Source organism: Myxocyprinus asiaticus, chromosome 25, assembly GCF_019703515.2.
Source record: "Myxocyprinus asiaticus isolate MX2 ecotype Aquarium Trade chromosome 25, UBuf_Myxa_2, whole genome shotgun sequence".
Classification (NCBI taxonomy): Eukaryota; Metazoa; Chordata; class Actinopteri; order Cypriniformes; family Catostomidae; genus Myxocyprinus; species Myxocyprinus asiaticus.
The window spans coordinates 3,247,501-3,264,197 of record NC_059368.1 but is presented as its reverse complement, the minus strand read 5'-3'; the positions used below and the strand labels follow the sequence as shown (position 1 = coordinate 3,264,197).

The window sequence follows — 16,697 nt, the reverse complement described above, 5'->3', positions numbered from 1 at the left end:
TGATTAAAGATAAATCAATAAAATTTTATGGAATTTTGTTATAATATTGAAATTGAAATTGAAATGCGTAAATCATGATTTTTTAAAAACGTTTTATTTATTTATTTATTTTATATATATATATATATATGAAATGTGTTAATAAACAGCAGGTTCCAACTGTATCTTTTTTCCCCAGGCCAATAACGGTGGAAATGTTCAATAGCTTTTTTTATGTCAAGACTTTAAGGTTTGTGTTTGCACAGAAATTCACTTTCAGAAAAAAAAAAAAAAAAAAAAAACCCGTACATTAATAAATATTATACTGAGGAAAAACTGTGAATTTGTATCTGCTGTCTGATCTGTCTATATAACATGCTGTAAATAATTTGCTCACAAAAATCCGATTCAGATGATTCACAAAGCACTGGCGCCATCTGCAGGAAAAATGGAGCAGTGCTTTTTTTTACCCATCACCATGGCAACCTATAAAAGGCCAATTGTCTGCAATCAATGACCCTGTGATCAAAGTCCTATATTTAGAATAACTATTCATAAAGCACTGCAGAATGAATCTGATTTCACCATGGCACTGACATTTCAGTTCAGTGTTCTCTACACCATGTGCTGAATTGTAATGTAAAAAGCAGTTTTCAACACTAAAATCCTTTTCAATAAATGATTGGGTGTACATTCATTCATTTATTTATTTATTTTTTACATTTTTAAGTTAATCAAATGTAGTTGCATATCATTGTATGCATTCTAACTCGTAGTCTCTATCCATCATATTTAACTTTTTGTATTCTTGTTTTTCTTTTAGTTTCATCTTTCTGAAAATATTGTAAATAGTGTACATTTTATTAGTTGATGAGGGTTGATTTGTTTAATGTTTTTTTTTTTCTCTTGGTATGAGAATTGTAAGAAAGTTAACGTAAGGTGTTGGGTTAATAGTTTCATTTGTTAGGTTATTTATTTTAATTTGGGTGAGTTAGTTTGCTTTTTGTTTACCATATTGTACCATTAATGTCTTGTTTTTTGCCCCTGGTGAATTTTTCTTAATAGTGCAAGTGTGTCAGAATTTATAGTCTAATATTTACTTGTTTTCCCTCCTTTGATAACTGGGAAATATTATTTCACAACATGTCACTGACAACAGGTTTAATTCAAAGTTTATAAATGTTAATTCAGCTAATATTGCAATTTCAGCATAAACTACCCAGTGGAGCATGTTTTCTATTATATTATCACTGTTTCATGCTGCACAATATTTGCATTTGCACTGATTTTCAATATTTATGAGGCTCTGAACCCCTAGAGAGAATATGAGGAAGTTAATTTATCACAAAGGAAAAACTCTGACAGTGTGTAACCATTTACTATTGAATTAGAAAGAATAACTGCTCAAATGAGAAATTCAGTGTATTACTCATTCTTCAGTTTTGGTGAATGAAGACATTGCATTTACAGAGTAGAAAACAACATATTACAAAAGTATTTTATTAAGACAGAAGACACCTGAGGCATTTGTGATGACTGAATACAAAACAAAGACATTGTACATTTTATTTAATTATTTTATTTCTTGTTATTATTGAATTAAATCAGGGTTTGTTGGTTTGTCAGCATTTTGCATGTGCACATTCCCTGTTTCTGTGGTAAATGTGAAGAGGCTGTATATGAACAGCAGATGGCAGTCTCTGAATATCAGCTGTCCTCATAAGTCAATAAGATGCTGTATTATGAACACTGACTGAATTATCACATCAGAGATGCAACATTACTTACATAATTTCGATTAATAATTGTCACAAGTAATTATTCAAATTTTAGCATTTAAAAAACTAAATGTAAGGTTATTTTTTTTAAATATATGCTCTAAAGTTTCAAGTTTCCCTTGCTTTGGTTTGACAGTGTGCTTGAACTATTTGATGCAAAGCGAAATGTCAAAGTGTTCTTACGTCATTAAATCAGGAAAAGTGCAATAACAGATTTTATATTCATTTTTTTTTTCTCTGGAAAGTGTTGTAAAGTTAAGGAAAATGTCAACAGGTTTTTGGTGTGCTAACAAAATCCCACAATCATTTATTTTATTATTAAATGACTTAGTGTAGATGATGCAGGCAGCTGTCTATTAAGTTGTTTAGGAATTCTGGTGTATCAAAAGCAATCAGTGTTTTTTCAAAAACTTTATAAAAAATTATATAAACAAAATTAAGTGTCTAAACTGCAGTTTTGCCACATTTATCTTAGGGTGCAGAGACTGCAGAGATAGGTAAGCCTGTTCTAGTCTACTTATGCATGAGTGTGCCATTTCATTCATTCATGATTTGAGTATTGTATCATTTGCATTCAAAATAAATACTAAAAATATTAAAAAACATTAATTTAACAAAGGCCTATATTAGATCATACTTTTTTGCATTCAATGGTAAGAAAAAACACTGAATAATATTAGTCATAATGATATAAAAAAAATACTAAAATTAAAATAAAATATATTTTAAATGGTATAATACATTTGTATAATATACAATTATGTATACAAATGTATGATATAAAAAAGTCATAAAAATGTCGACCACACAAAAACATGCAGTTAAACACTGCTAATATTAACTTAATATTAAGAAGTATTAGTATAATACAAATTTAATTGGCATTTAAACTATTATAATAAATGTATAATTTTTTAGACTGTATAAATATATTACAAATATTCAATAAGATTAAGATTATAATACCATTTTATTTGAATTATGATAAGAAATCTGTATAGTATAAATGATTACACTAATTTACAGTATAATATAAATATGAAAATGTTTACCACACAAAAGCACGAAGCCATTAACATTGCTAGTACATTACAATATCATATCAATATTAAATCGTACTTAAGTTTTAATAATATTTTTAAATATTTTTATTATATATTTTTATTACAAAAATACTAATACATTAAAATTGTGTTTAAAATATTTTTTTTTTATTTTAAATACATTTAAAAAATAATAATATATTAAATAATATTACAATTATAATAATATTTTTATTTCAACTATTATAATACATTTTTTAATTTTAAAATGTTTTTACTACGTACATGTATAATATAAAAAGTTATTAAAATAGTCAACATATTAAATATTACATTTATAATACAATTTTATTCAAAGTTTTTTAAGAAATTTGAATAACATCAAGTTACTATACAAATGTGTAATATAAAAAATAAAAATGTCAACCACACAAAAACACGCAGCCACAAACACTGCTAGTTTTACAATTTTAAAATAGTAATTATAATATAAAACTGTATTAAAATTACATTACTACTTTATTAAAATTCTTATAAAATATTTGCATAATAAAACTTGATTGTGATGCATTATATATTTACATTCTAATCGCAAACTAAAGCAGTGTGGGTGAGAGTGAGTGTGAACGGGTCCCGGTGAGTGATGAGCCGGTGGATCGGCTGCGGTTGGTGCGGCGCTGTCATGCGCACTGAGTGACTGCCGCTCATGATGCTGCTCTCTCATTTCATCTCACACGCACACAAGCACATACACTCGCCTCTCCTGCATCCTTCCTCATCTTCATACTGAGCGCATCTTCCTCCGGAGCACCGCGGTTGTGTTTTAAGGTACGTGCGTTTCTCCCTAAACATCAATAAACGCGTTTAAATCAGCGCGCACGAGCTGCCTGCGTAGACTGCGTGAAGGGATATCATCGGCACGTGCAGCATGTCTGGGCATCAACAGAGACGCGTTACGAGTCAGCAGCATTTCTGGTTACCACCATAGACAGTTTCCTCGAGTCAGCAGCATGTTTGGGAATCATATAGGCGCTTTCCAAGTCAGCAGCATTTTGGGGCATAAGCAGTTGGAAGTCCTAGTCAGCAAAATGTTTGGGTATCATAGGCACGTGCAGCATTATCGGGCATCAACAGTTCAAGTCAGCAGCATTTCTGGGCTTACAAATAGGCGTTTTTCAAGTCAGCAGCATGTTTGGGTATCAGCATTGACAATTAACAAGTCAGCAGGATTTTTAGGCATCAAGGCACGTGCAGCATTTTTGGGCATCTTAACAGGCAGCTCCAAGTCAGCAGCTGCAGTTTTGGACATCAACAAAGATGATTCCAAGTCCGCAGCATTTTGGGGCATTATAGGCTTGTGCAGCATTTTTTAGCATAAACAAATCAGCTGAATTTGTGGGCATCAACAGCGGCACTTTGGGCATCAGAAGAATGTGTTCCATCTTAGGGGCTACATTAAAAGTAATTCTGTTTCTATGCAACTATAATACCCCCCAAAATGCTGCATGCACCTATGCTATCCAAAAATGCTGTTTAGTATGTAGGCAGTTCAATACTGTACATTTTGAGACACAGCTCAAGCCAGCCTGTTGAATTGAGTCTCATGTTAGTTACATGTTGGATAGGCAGTGGATCATCTCTGCAGATACTCTTTGTGGGGCTTTATTGTTTGACCGTATGACGTGTGTTGATATAATGAAGTGTCAGTACTGTAATGAGGTATGTGATCACTTGTGTCTTTTTGAATATCTATCTATCTGCAGCAGTGGCATGTGGTGAACTTTTAAAATAAGGGAGGCAGAGTGCCATCTCAGCGCTCTTTTTTTGTTGTTGTTGTTGTAATTATAAATTTCATTTGACATTTATATAGCTTTCAGGTTAAACCTATGCAAATCATTTGATTTAACACAACATATGATATAAAAACATAGGCCTACATAAAAATATATGATATAAAAATGTCACACAGTTGCACATAAATGCAACAACATATATTTCAACATGCTAAAAATGTCTTTAAGGAGCCTTTCCCAGCTGTCTCGGGCAAAGGCAGGGAAACACCCTGGACAGGTGGCAGGCCATCGTAGTACAGAATACAGCAACAAGCATATTTCATGTGTATTTTATCTGTTTGCCTATCATTTTTAAAGTCTTATTATTTTTGGACTATTTGTCATCACTTCTTGGTAAACACTGCAGGTTTCGTGATGGCTCGAGCGCTCAAGCGGCTGTATTCAGCAGTCCCCCCCCCCCCCCCACCCCACCCCACACACACACACACACACACACACACATTCACACCACGGTTTTAGGAGCACAACGAGATTGCAGTGAGCTGAAGGGAGGCTTGAGAGACGCTGCCTCCCTCTGAAACTTCATTCGCTGGGTATCGCAGTTTGACAGAGTGACTTCAGAAAGATGACTGCTCTACACATTATTTGAGCTCACATTTCGTATTATTTTATTTATGTACAGTCGTTTATTTTTCTCAGCTGAATTCTTGAGGAGGCATTGCCTCTGTTGCCTACACGGAGAAATCGCCACTGATCTGCAGCCACCTCTACATAAACCGACCCTTGAATCGCTAAGTTATTTTTGCGAGTGTGATCAAAAGATGCAGAATGGAACAGAACAGCACAACATTGCAAACACTGGAGTTTGCAACTAATGAATAAACTGATGTTATCTCATAAAATGAACCCCTTCAGTATGGATGCAGACTTTCTGAGGGGCAATGTGCATACTGCACGCTCTCAGTTTATGCTGTAGTTAAGATGTTGCCAAGCACATAATGAATTAAAGAGGCCCTAATATGCTTTTTGGGATTTTACCTTTCTTTTAGTGTGTAATATTGCTGTTTGTGCATGTAAAAGGTCTGCAAAGTTACAAATCATAAAGTCCACGCAAAAGGGAGTTATTCTCTCCCACAGACAACACTGCTCAAGAACTACAAGAAATGGCTGGTTTGTAGTCCAGCCATTTCTTCCGTAAAGTATCTGCATCACTATGTAACACATTTGCATATTGCCCACTTAAGGGCTACTTTGGCCCACCCTCAAACAAATGTAGTTATAGCCGAGGCCAGGATGAGTTGGGTTAGTGTTGTCGCCATGTCGAGAAGATGCTGTTTTCTTCATTGCGAAAGCAAAACATCTTTATTTGGACTTTTAAAGGCAAACGAATTGAAGTATCAGTAGTTACAATTTATTTTTACCAATATTCCTCAGCAGTACAGCCACAACCAATGCCGGATTTTCACGATGGTGCAGTTCCCATTTTGTTGGGACAATCTGGCGCTTCAGGATCACAACCTGTAAGTATGTTTGATTATTTGTGGATTTACCTGCTACCGAGAGTTCAAATGCGGAGTTTTGTGTTGTAGCTACGGTGTACACCCAGTGTACAGCTGAAGGCCTCTGCTAACCTGCTAGCTAATGTTATTGTGTTGAAATAGTTTTGCTAATCAGCTGCGGGTCCACTTCTACCTACAATTGTGTAGAATAATGCAGATTGTTTGTCATTCTTACTATCATGAATGGTGATCAAGTGTGGAGATGAGATTTATTTTTACAAACGGTCGTTTTACATCTGCAGTCCACGGTAGTGCTTGGCTAACCTACTATGTAACGTTATTGTTTTGGTAAGGGTTTACTATTCAGCTGTGGGCCGCTTTTACCTAAAACTGTGTAACAAAATGGTTGATGTCAAGAGTCTTTATCAGTGGTAAAGTGTGGAGGTTTACTTATAATTTCAAGCTGTAATGTTACGGCCGCTATCGGTAGTCCACGGCTAACTTGCTCACTAACTCTCTAATACACCTGGTAATGTCCAACGGGGAGGAAGCCTCTGTTCTCCGTTCATAGCTCTGGCAACAAAAGTCCAGCTACACCCATTCCATCAAAAGATGACTAATTTAGATGCAATACATGTCTTTTACTTGAAGCTTTGTTAGGTTCACAATAATCAACAGTGTACTTGTAAGAAAGCTACAATAGTAAAACTTACCACTGTGAAATGTCCTGCTCAAGTCTTGCTTGCGAAGGTGGTTCAGGTCGATCAGCTTGTTCTTCCAAACTTTCATTATCGGACTCGGGCTAGAGCTGGTACGGCAAAAACTGACGCCACTGTTACCATAGTTACAGTAGTGTTTACAGCTGTTAAGGAAGCCTGAAACTCAGTTATGTTAAGGGGCGTTATATTTCTGACATGCGCACTATGCGGTAGACCAATCACAACAGACTGGGCCAGCTGACCAATCAGAGCAGACTGGGCTTTTCGGAAATGGGGGCTTTAAAGAGACCTAAACCACAGCGTTTGAGCAGAGAATGAAAATAGGTTTAGCAGAAATGTACAGTATGAGAAAAATAATGTGATTTTTGAACATTAAAGCATGTAAACCTATTCTAATAGACCCCCAAAAATAAAATCATGAACCTGTAAATTAGCATAATATGGGCTCTTTATACTCTAATGCATCTGAATCTTTATGAAAATGTTTATCACAATATATGAGCTCTTTACTCTTAGTAATCTTGTTGGGAATCATAAAAGTCTACTTTATGTTTCTCATAAATTTAGGAGAATAAGAACCAACTTAAGGCGTGATGTGTTGCTACAGTAGCTGTTTGTTTTGAGCAATAATAACTTTAGGTTTTTCAGTCATTTGAAAGTCATTTGAAACTAGAGCTGGGAATTATATTATTCAGCTTTTTGATGATACTTGATAATTCAATATTTATGTATTTGCTCTTAAACTGCTTAAAAGGATGATTTTTTTTTTTATTTGATACCACCACAGAATACAAAAACATAAGTCATTCAGACATCATATGTTACATTTGCTACTTTATTTTTCACAATTGTGACTTTGTATCCCGCAATTTCGACTTTTTATCTCACAATTTTTACTTTAGGCCTATATCTCGCAATCGTGACTATCTTTTGCAGTTTCGAGTCTATAATCTTCCAATTGCCATTTTATTTATTGCAGTTGCGAGTTTATATCTCTCAATTGCAATTTTTTTTTACAAATTTGAGTTTACATCTTGCTGTTGTGACTTTGTCATGCAGCTTTGAGTTTATATTTTGCAATTGTGACTGTCTCTTGAAATTTTGAGTTTAAATCTCGCACCTGGTCTTTATTTCTTGCGGTTTGAGTTTATATCTTGCAACTGCAACTTTATATCTTGCAGTGTTTTAAGTTTATATCTCGTAATTGTGACAAACAAAGCCACAATTGTGAGAGAGGCTATGTCATCATTAATCTGGATAAATTTGAAAACAGTGTTTTCTTTTTCAAAACGCTCTCTGTCCACACTGCCGTTTTCAAACAATTTCTAAAAGTTGCTCATCCTCATTTAAGTTTATGAAAACGCTTACTGCTCATGCAAAAAAATCCCCATTCCATGTACGGTCTAAAACGTGATAATCCTGGTGTTCTGCCGCCGGACACCAGTTTCGAGTAAACTTCCTGTTGCCTTTGAAGGAATGCAATGTTAAGGTTGTACAAAGTAACATTTATCTTTAAAAATGCTATCAAAGTGGTTATCAGGTAGATGTAGACCAATATATCAGTTTTACTGATTAATCTGTGCTGATAGTTTCTTTTTGGAACTATCGTTATCAGCAAAAATGTATGCCGATAGTATTCGATAGTTGTTTTGTTTTTTTTATTATTCCTCATCAATAAACCTCATCTTGTGATATATACAGTTGTGCTCAAAAGTTTGCGTACCCTGGCAGAAATTGTGAAATTTTGGCATTGATTTTGAAAATATGACTGATCATGCAAAAAAACTGTCTTTTATTTAAGGATAGTGATCATATGAAGCCATTTATTATCACATAGTTGTTTGGCTCCTTTTTAAATCATAATGATAACAGAAATCACCCAAATGGCCCTGATCAAAAGTTTACACACCCTTGAATGTTTGGCCTTGTTACAGACACACAAGGTGACACACATAGGTTTAAATGGCAAAAAGTTTAATTTCCCACACCTGTGGCTTTTTAAATTGCAATTAGTGTCTGTGTATAAATAGTCAATGAGTTTGTTAGCTCTCACATGGATGCACTGAGCAGGCTAGATACTGAGCCATGGGGAGCAGAAAAGAACTGTCAAAAGACCTGCGTAACAAGGTAATGGAACTTTATAAAGATGGAAAAGGATATAAAAAGATATCCAAAGTCTTGAAAATGCCATTCAGTACTAGGGATGGGCATGAATGCATACTCAGACGTGGTTGCAATGATCGATCATGAAATCGATGGTCGATAGTGATCATGCGTGATGTGACTTTTCACTTAATTCGAAATCCAGTGACAATTACCTGACAACTAAACACAAACGTGTCAAAGCGGAAGCTTATTTTTAATTTTGCGATTGATTACGTTGTGGTTTTGAGGGGTACATTGATTATCAGAGATGTCTCATAGCAACCAAACTGCTACAACACTGCTATGCTATAGATACGATAATCAAAAGAGAGTGTAATTAACCGTGTTTTCAACACCTGTCTCTGCAAAACATTTGCTAAACACGTTTTATTATCATTTAATGTAAGAACTTTGACTCGTTAATGGACATTATTTAATAAAAGTGAATATTTGTCACTGACTGTAAACCTCCCTGCCCTGGGTGGCGTCATGTTTGCGTGATGTAACACGCCTGCATCTCAATGAAATGAATGAAGATTTCCGCACGAGTTTCTAAGTTAGATGTCCGATATAAAGTGTCATTCCATTGCACTTTCCCCAGTTGAAAGGTGGAAATTCCAACTCTCCGAGTTGAATGGAATGCTTCATGTATCACAGCAAACACAATACGGAGCATCGAGGCTTTCCCCACAAGAGCGAACACTTGGATGCACGCACACACACACACACTTACGTACACACACACCAGGCAGTATGGCAGTGGACTCAATGAGATGAAGCAACGCATATACAGCAGACGAGTGTTTCAAACACTTTGACAGAGTGCAACTAAATGGAACAGAATGCAGCGTCTTCAAAACTGAACTTCAACTTAACACGCATATTAAAAATGTGATGGTTACGGCGTCTCCTGATAAGCCAAATGCGATTTGAAAATAGACGTTTCAGACATTCATTTAAAAAACTGTTGCGTGCTTACAAAGATTACTACGGTAACCTGAAGGAAGAACAGACAGACGTACGTTGTGCACATTTTTTCCGTGCTGGGTAGTGAATCTTCACATAATGACAAAATATGATGCATTATATTTTGATTATGCAATCTTTTGTACGTATTTTAACATTTTATTTTATAACAGCCTATAATGATGAATAGACAATACACTGGAACAACAAGACACAATGCAGCAACTATAGACGTTTGTCAGACATGTTATTATATATAAAGTTATGAACATGTCATTGCCCCTCAAGTACTCGATGAGTACTCGAGTAGACAAAATGACCAAAATGTCCATCCCTAGTCAGTACTGTTCAATCACTTATTAATAAGTGGAAAATTCAGGGATCTCTTGATACCAAGCCAAGGTCAGGTAGACCAAGAAAGATTTCAGCCACAACTGCCAGAAGAATTGTTCGGGATACAAAGAAAAACCCACAGGTAACCTCAGGAGAAATACAGGCTGCTCTGGAAAAAGACAGTGTGGTTGTTTCAAGGAGCACAATACGATGATACTTGAACAAAAATGAGCTGCGTGGTCGAGTTGCCAGAAAGAAGCCTTTACTGCGCCAATGCCACAAATGACAACACCTTGACACGCCTCACAGCTTCTGTAATTTGGAGTGGCGAGACCAAAATAGAGCTTTATGGTCACAACCGTAAGCGCTATGTTTGGAGAGGGGTCAACAAGGCCTATAGTGAAAAGAATACCATCCCCACTGTGAAGCATGGTGGTGACTCACTGATGTTTTGGGGGTGTGTGAGCTCTAAAGGCACAGGGAATCTTGTGAAAATTTATGGCAAGATGAATGCAGCATGTTATCAGAAAATACTGTCAGACAATTTGCATTCTTCTGCATGAAAGCTGCGCATGGGACGCTCTTGGACTTTCCAGCACAACAATGACCCTAAGTACAAGGCCAAGTTGACCCTCCAGTGGTTACAGCAGAAAAAGGTGAAGGTTCTGGAGTGGCCATCACAGTCTCCTGACCTTAATATCATCGAGCCACTCTGGGGAGATCTCAAATGTGCGGTTCATTCAAGATGACCAAAGACTTTGCATGACCTGGAGGCATTTTGCCAAGACGAATGGGCAGCTATACCACCTGCAAGAATTTGGGGCCTCATAGACAACTATTACAAAAGACTGCACACTGTCATTGATGCTAAAGGGGGCAATACACAGTATTAAGAACTAAGGGTATGCAGACTTTTGAACAGGGGTCATTTCATTTTTTTTCTTTGTTGCCATGTTTTGTTTTATGATTGTGCCATTCTGTTATAACCTACAGTTGAATATGAATCCCATAAGAAATAAAAGAAATGTGTTTTGCATGCTCACTCATGTTTTCTTTAAAAATGGTACATATATTACCAATTCTCCAAGCGTGTGCAAACTTTTGAGCACAACTGTATATAAACACATGTATGTATATATGTATAATAAATATACACACACACACACACACACACACACACACACACACACACACCTCTTCATCTGGTGAATATAGGATAAAAAGGCTCATTTGGAAAATACTTACATATAGAGCAATATAACAGAGCCAAGTTTCTGTCATTTCAAAATAAGAGTCCCCGGTGTACAGTTTCTAGGGCTTGTTTATAGTTAAAAGTCCAATGTTATACACCAAATCATAATTTTTCTGCTAGCACAATAAACCGCTTTTGGGATTTTATTCATTTTGGAGCCTCAGTGTCTGTGCCCTTGATAATAAGGAAAGACTAAGAAATGTTTTTTTTAATTCTATAAATCGAATTAAAAAAAACTATCTTCCGATAAATTGGATATCAACCTTTTTCCATCACCTTAGTTAATGCAGGGCTCGACATTAAGCATTGTCATGTGCTTGTCCTTTTGGACAAGTAAATTGGTCATTCGCTTGTCCGAGTAAAAAAGAAAGGACGCAAGAAAGGAAAAAAGAAAAACTTCCATCGTAATCATTTACACCTAATAGGGATTAAGAACATCCTCAAGCCTGTATGAATTTCTCTCTTGGAACACAAAATTAGATTTTTGGCAGAATATTAATCAGTCACTATTCACTGTCACTGTTGCCATAAAATAAAAGTGGATTGAGACTGAAACTAACATTCGCCCTAACATCTCCTTTTGAGTTCCACGGAAGATAGAAAGTCAGACCGGTTTGGAACAACATAAAGGTGAGTAATGATGACAGAATTTTTGGTAACACTTTACAATAAGGTTTCATTAATAAACATTAGATAATGCCTTATCGATCATGAAATAACAATGAACAATATTCTACAGCATTTATCAATCTTGGTTAATGTTAGTTAACTAGATAGATAATATGTTGTCATTGTGTGTAATTTATTAATGTTAAAGTATTAATATTATTATAATGTATATTGTTATATACTTCTTAAAATTGACTGATTCACATGGCACAGAAAATGCCTCGGATACATGCATTAGATGGAGCTCTAGAAAGATGAGGGATGTAACGGGTGCATAAGTCTGTTTTAAGCGTTTCTCTTCACTCTACTGATGCTATTATTACAAAAAGCATTTCTGCAACTTCTGACTTTCTTGCTGTATTATGAGAGAGCGCCACGATGTGACAAGACAAAAGTAGATCTCTTCAGCGTAGCGCGCTTGAGATGAAGACAGCTTTGTTGATTATAAACAGGAGCAACACTTATCGCATCACTCGCTAAAAGAGACTTGGTACAGCACCATTCGCATGTCCAGTTAACAGGTTTATACCCGTTAATATATGTAAAATGTAAAGTTCAGTAAATACGCCCTCACAAGCTGCTGAACGTTGCACCACGAGTGAAGGCGAGAATGAGACAGGGCAACGCGATAGAGGGAATTGCCCACATTTTGAAAATGAAACACGCGGGAATGATTACAATTGTGCTCAATCTCCACAATCCTGCGCTATTGAGCTATCATTCGTTATTGAGACTTTAATCAGGTTACTTGTCCGGTCGAGCAAGTAAAATTCTCTTTAACTTCGAGCCCTGGTTAATGGTATAGGCAAAATCTACTATCGGTCGATCTCTAATATCAGGCAAAATAACGGCGCCACAACATGGGCCGCAATCTTGATTGCTTTGGGTTGAATGGATCACATGCTGCATCACATGACAACAAATACGTCATCGTTTTCCAGTCCACACTACAACGTGAAAATGGCGATTTCAAATTTAGCCACTTGGCAGAGCATTTTTGAAAAGCTCCATTTTTGCTGTCAAAAACGCTGTCTCAGTGTGGACGGAAGGCTAAAATGTAGAGGAGAAGATGCGTTGAGATGCGCCATGAGTGTGTGTTGGCGCATCCGCGTCAATCAAACCGATTGCAATGGAGATGCGTTTTCAAATGTGTTTTTCTGTCTAATACACCTGTCTGTCTTCATTTAAGGGTAATGACTCCGTTAAACAGCAGTGATGGTGGTTAAATGTGATGGAACATCCTCGATGGAGCTTTAGACCTGTGCTTACTTTGTACTATAGGCAGTAGTCACAATTAATTGGCTTCTATTCTGACAATTTTTTGCCCAGTGATCTGCTGGGGTTTACAATTGTAAGTTTATTAGCCTTCAATTCTCCGTATTATCATGTAGGCCTATATGTTTACTATATATGTATTAGTATGTATTAGTATGTAAAAAGACATATTAGTGTGGTTACTGTATTTGTCTCAAATGTCATGATTTTGTCAAGAGCAGCAGACAAAAATGACATAAACAATAGAAACAGCCAATGCTTGTGAAGGCAAACCATAAATCTGATCGCTTAGAAAAATAATAGCTTTAAAGACATCTGCGCACATCTTAGCGCAGCGGGAAGGTCAGGGAACAGACTTTATACGAGCTCAACTGGCATTTGCGTGGCATTTTTGATTCACTGACATATTGTGATAGAGCTTCCATCCTTTGTTCTGTCTTGCAGTGGACGATCATAGAGCAAGAAGGTGATTGTTATTAGTTGACCTCTGCTCTCCTTTGATGTTTGTAGAGAAATTCTCAAGGTGTTTCCTCTGTAGATTGGATGAGAGACGCCTGGGTTGATGCACAGGGTTGTCATATGCTAAACGGTTCCATATAGCCTATTATAAATGCAATTTCACGTGTCTTCATGTGACAGAGTTTCTATGGCATCAAACCGATTTCTCTCAGTCCGAAACCTGCTGATTCTGCTGGATAAAATGCTGCATGTCATTTCGTGTGCATTCGCTGTTCCAGCATCATGCTGACTGTCTAATAGGGATAGGCATTTTGTAGTAATTTTGTATTTGAGTACTCTAACCCATAAAAAAAAACTAGTAATCGATAACTCAAATGAAAATGGAATAATAGTTAAAAATAATAAGTATGATACATACGTGAAATTTATATTTTGTTTTATTCACAAACTTTACTGAGAACGGTTTCTAAATAAGCTTACTTCAACAAACTTTGCTTTTCTTTTGGAAAAAAACATCAAATGAACAATATGCAATAATGAAAAAGAAAAAAAAGATGTAAAAATAACAGTAGACAACATTTGCATTCACCCGGAGCTTACATAGAAATTCATACTGACAGCATTAGGTCAATATATATATATATATATATATATATATATATATATATATATATATATATATATATATAAACTCAGAGTCTACTGTACATAACAGCTGTTACATTTTTATAATTTCACATGTTATTAGCATTAGCAAAGTATTTACTTGGATATGTAGAACAAGCACTAAAACAGTACTGTCTCTTTAAGACCTGTGGCAGTGATTTTGACAGTAGTGTTTGTTCGGTTGAATGGCTTCTTTACAGCATTCATGCTATGTGTGATTAGAATTAAATGTTTCTTTTGTTGTTTTTGATAATAACTGACTGTAGAGAACAAAAAGTATATTAAAAGAGACATTATTAAACAACAAATGGTAGGGCTGCAACGGTACATGTATCCGAACCGAACGGATACAGGGCCTTCGGTACTGTACATACAGTCACAAGAATGATTACATACATTAGCATGCGTGAAACCAGTATTAAAACAGAACAAGCGCCCGACAGTACACTAGAAACTGCAGATCAGATAAATGCATGTGAAGTTTATACTAGCTAGCTTGCTATTTTTCCCAACTGTGTTTGAACTAAACAAAATATAAATATGTTGGACTTAAATAAGCCAGAGATGGAAGACATCTTTAAAATCTGTTGTTTGGGAGCATTATGGTTTCGCAGTAAACTACAGTAATACTGGGCAACGAGTAGTGAACAGCACGAAGGCTGTGTAAATGTAAAGTTGACCAAAGAGACATATTTTAAGTATTTAGAAATATTTTGATATCTAAAAACATATTTTAATGTCATTCATATAGTTTTAAAGCCTTTAAAGGAAATCTTATATCCCTATTGTATTATTTGATTCATATATTTGAAGTTCAATATGACAAGTGGAGTTAGTTCATCATTTTATCTAATGCAGTGGCATTGAAAACATTTTCAGGTGTGACTAAAGTGTCCAGATATTACGTAGTTGTTAAAGTGAGCTTTGGAAGGACGTTGCACACACACTTGATCTGAGAAAGACTTCATTACATTTATTACGAGTAAACAATTATTAAGCCTCTGAATGCAGAAGATATGTCATGAATGTCAACATTTGACATAAATGGCAAATTTATTTTGGATATATTTTACCATACTCAAGTTTTTTATACATAACTTCGTCAAAAAATTAGGATGTTTGGAAAAGTTCATTTTGTCAGAATGGAGAAAAGTTTGTGAAACTTTATAATCAAAAAACTTTAAAACGGAAAACTATAAAACTGTTCCTGTGCACGTGCATTCCCACAAAGAACTGTGCTCACGCTTGGTCTTCTGAAGCATACAAACTGCTGAGCAAAAACAAAAAATGTTCATGTACAGTTGGCATTAATGGCTGATTTACTGATTATTTATTATTATAACTTATAAATTCACTTGGAAACAAAAACGCTTCGGAGCGCTTACGTTTATAATCTGACTGGAACAAACTGGATGCCCCTCAACCCCGGAACAAAAACATCAACAGATCTACACGAATTCATAAGTCACTTTTTTTTCAAAACAGCGTTAAGAGGAAAGGTAAGCAGTTTCCGTGGTTGACGTAACATTTTTCTAACCATTCGGACAACTAATGTCCATTTGCTTGTCCTCTCCAGTGTTGGGTAAGTTACTTTCAAAAAGTAACCCACTACTGATTCCTAATTACTTCAAAATTGTAATTAATTACTAATTACTTAATCTGGAAAGTAATTATTACTAATTAATTTACTTTGAAGTTACTTTCTAAAACCAATCAAACCTGCGGAAAAAAAACAAATGTGACACTAATACATAAATAATAAATTTACATAAATAAATAATAAGTGTGACACTTTTAGTACTTTAATATTGACTGAAATATTAACCAAATTACAGCAATATGACAAAGACAGCAGCTTGGCTAAAGCGATCCAATGCATGCAACTTAACTTTCTGATCTCAAATATGCTAGTAGTATCTTCAGCTGTGTGTGTGTGTGTGTGTCCACTATCTACAACCTTCTTAGCTGTGTGTGGCATGTATGTGTACATTAAGCTTGTTTACCTGTGTTTTGTGTTGGTGTGAAAGACTACTTGAGAAAAAGAATACAAATGAACTGAAAACATTTCTGAAAACCTATTTGCAGACAGCTTTGATAGTAGAAATCATTGTGTATTTGAAT

The 16,697-nt window shown here is 35.4% G+C and overlaps 1 protein-coding gene across 2 annotated transcripts in view; it reads left to right on the top strand.

Annotated features, from left to right (window-relative positions):
• Nucleotides 1-3,513: 3,513 nt before the first annotated feature.
• The window catches only part of LOC127415546 (alpha-(1,6)-fucosyltransferase-like), a 95,940-nt gene continuing 82,756 nt past the window's right edge, over nt 3,514-16,697 (top strand). For both annotated transcript variants that reach the window (XR_007892963.1, XM_051654321.1), the window contains exon 1: nt 3,514-3,628. The gene's annotated coding sequence lies outside the window, so the exon portion shown is untranslated. The remainder of the gene's footprint in view (nt 3,629-16,697) is intronic.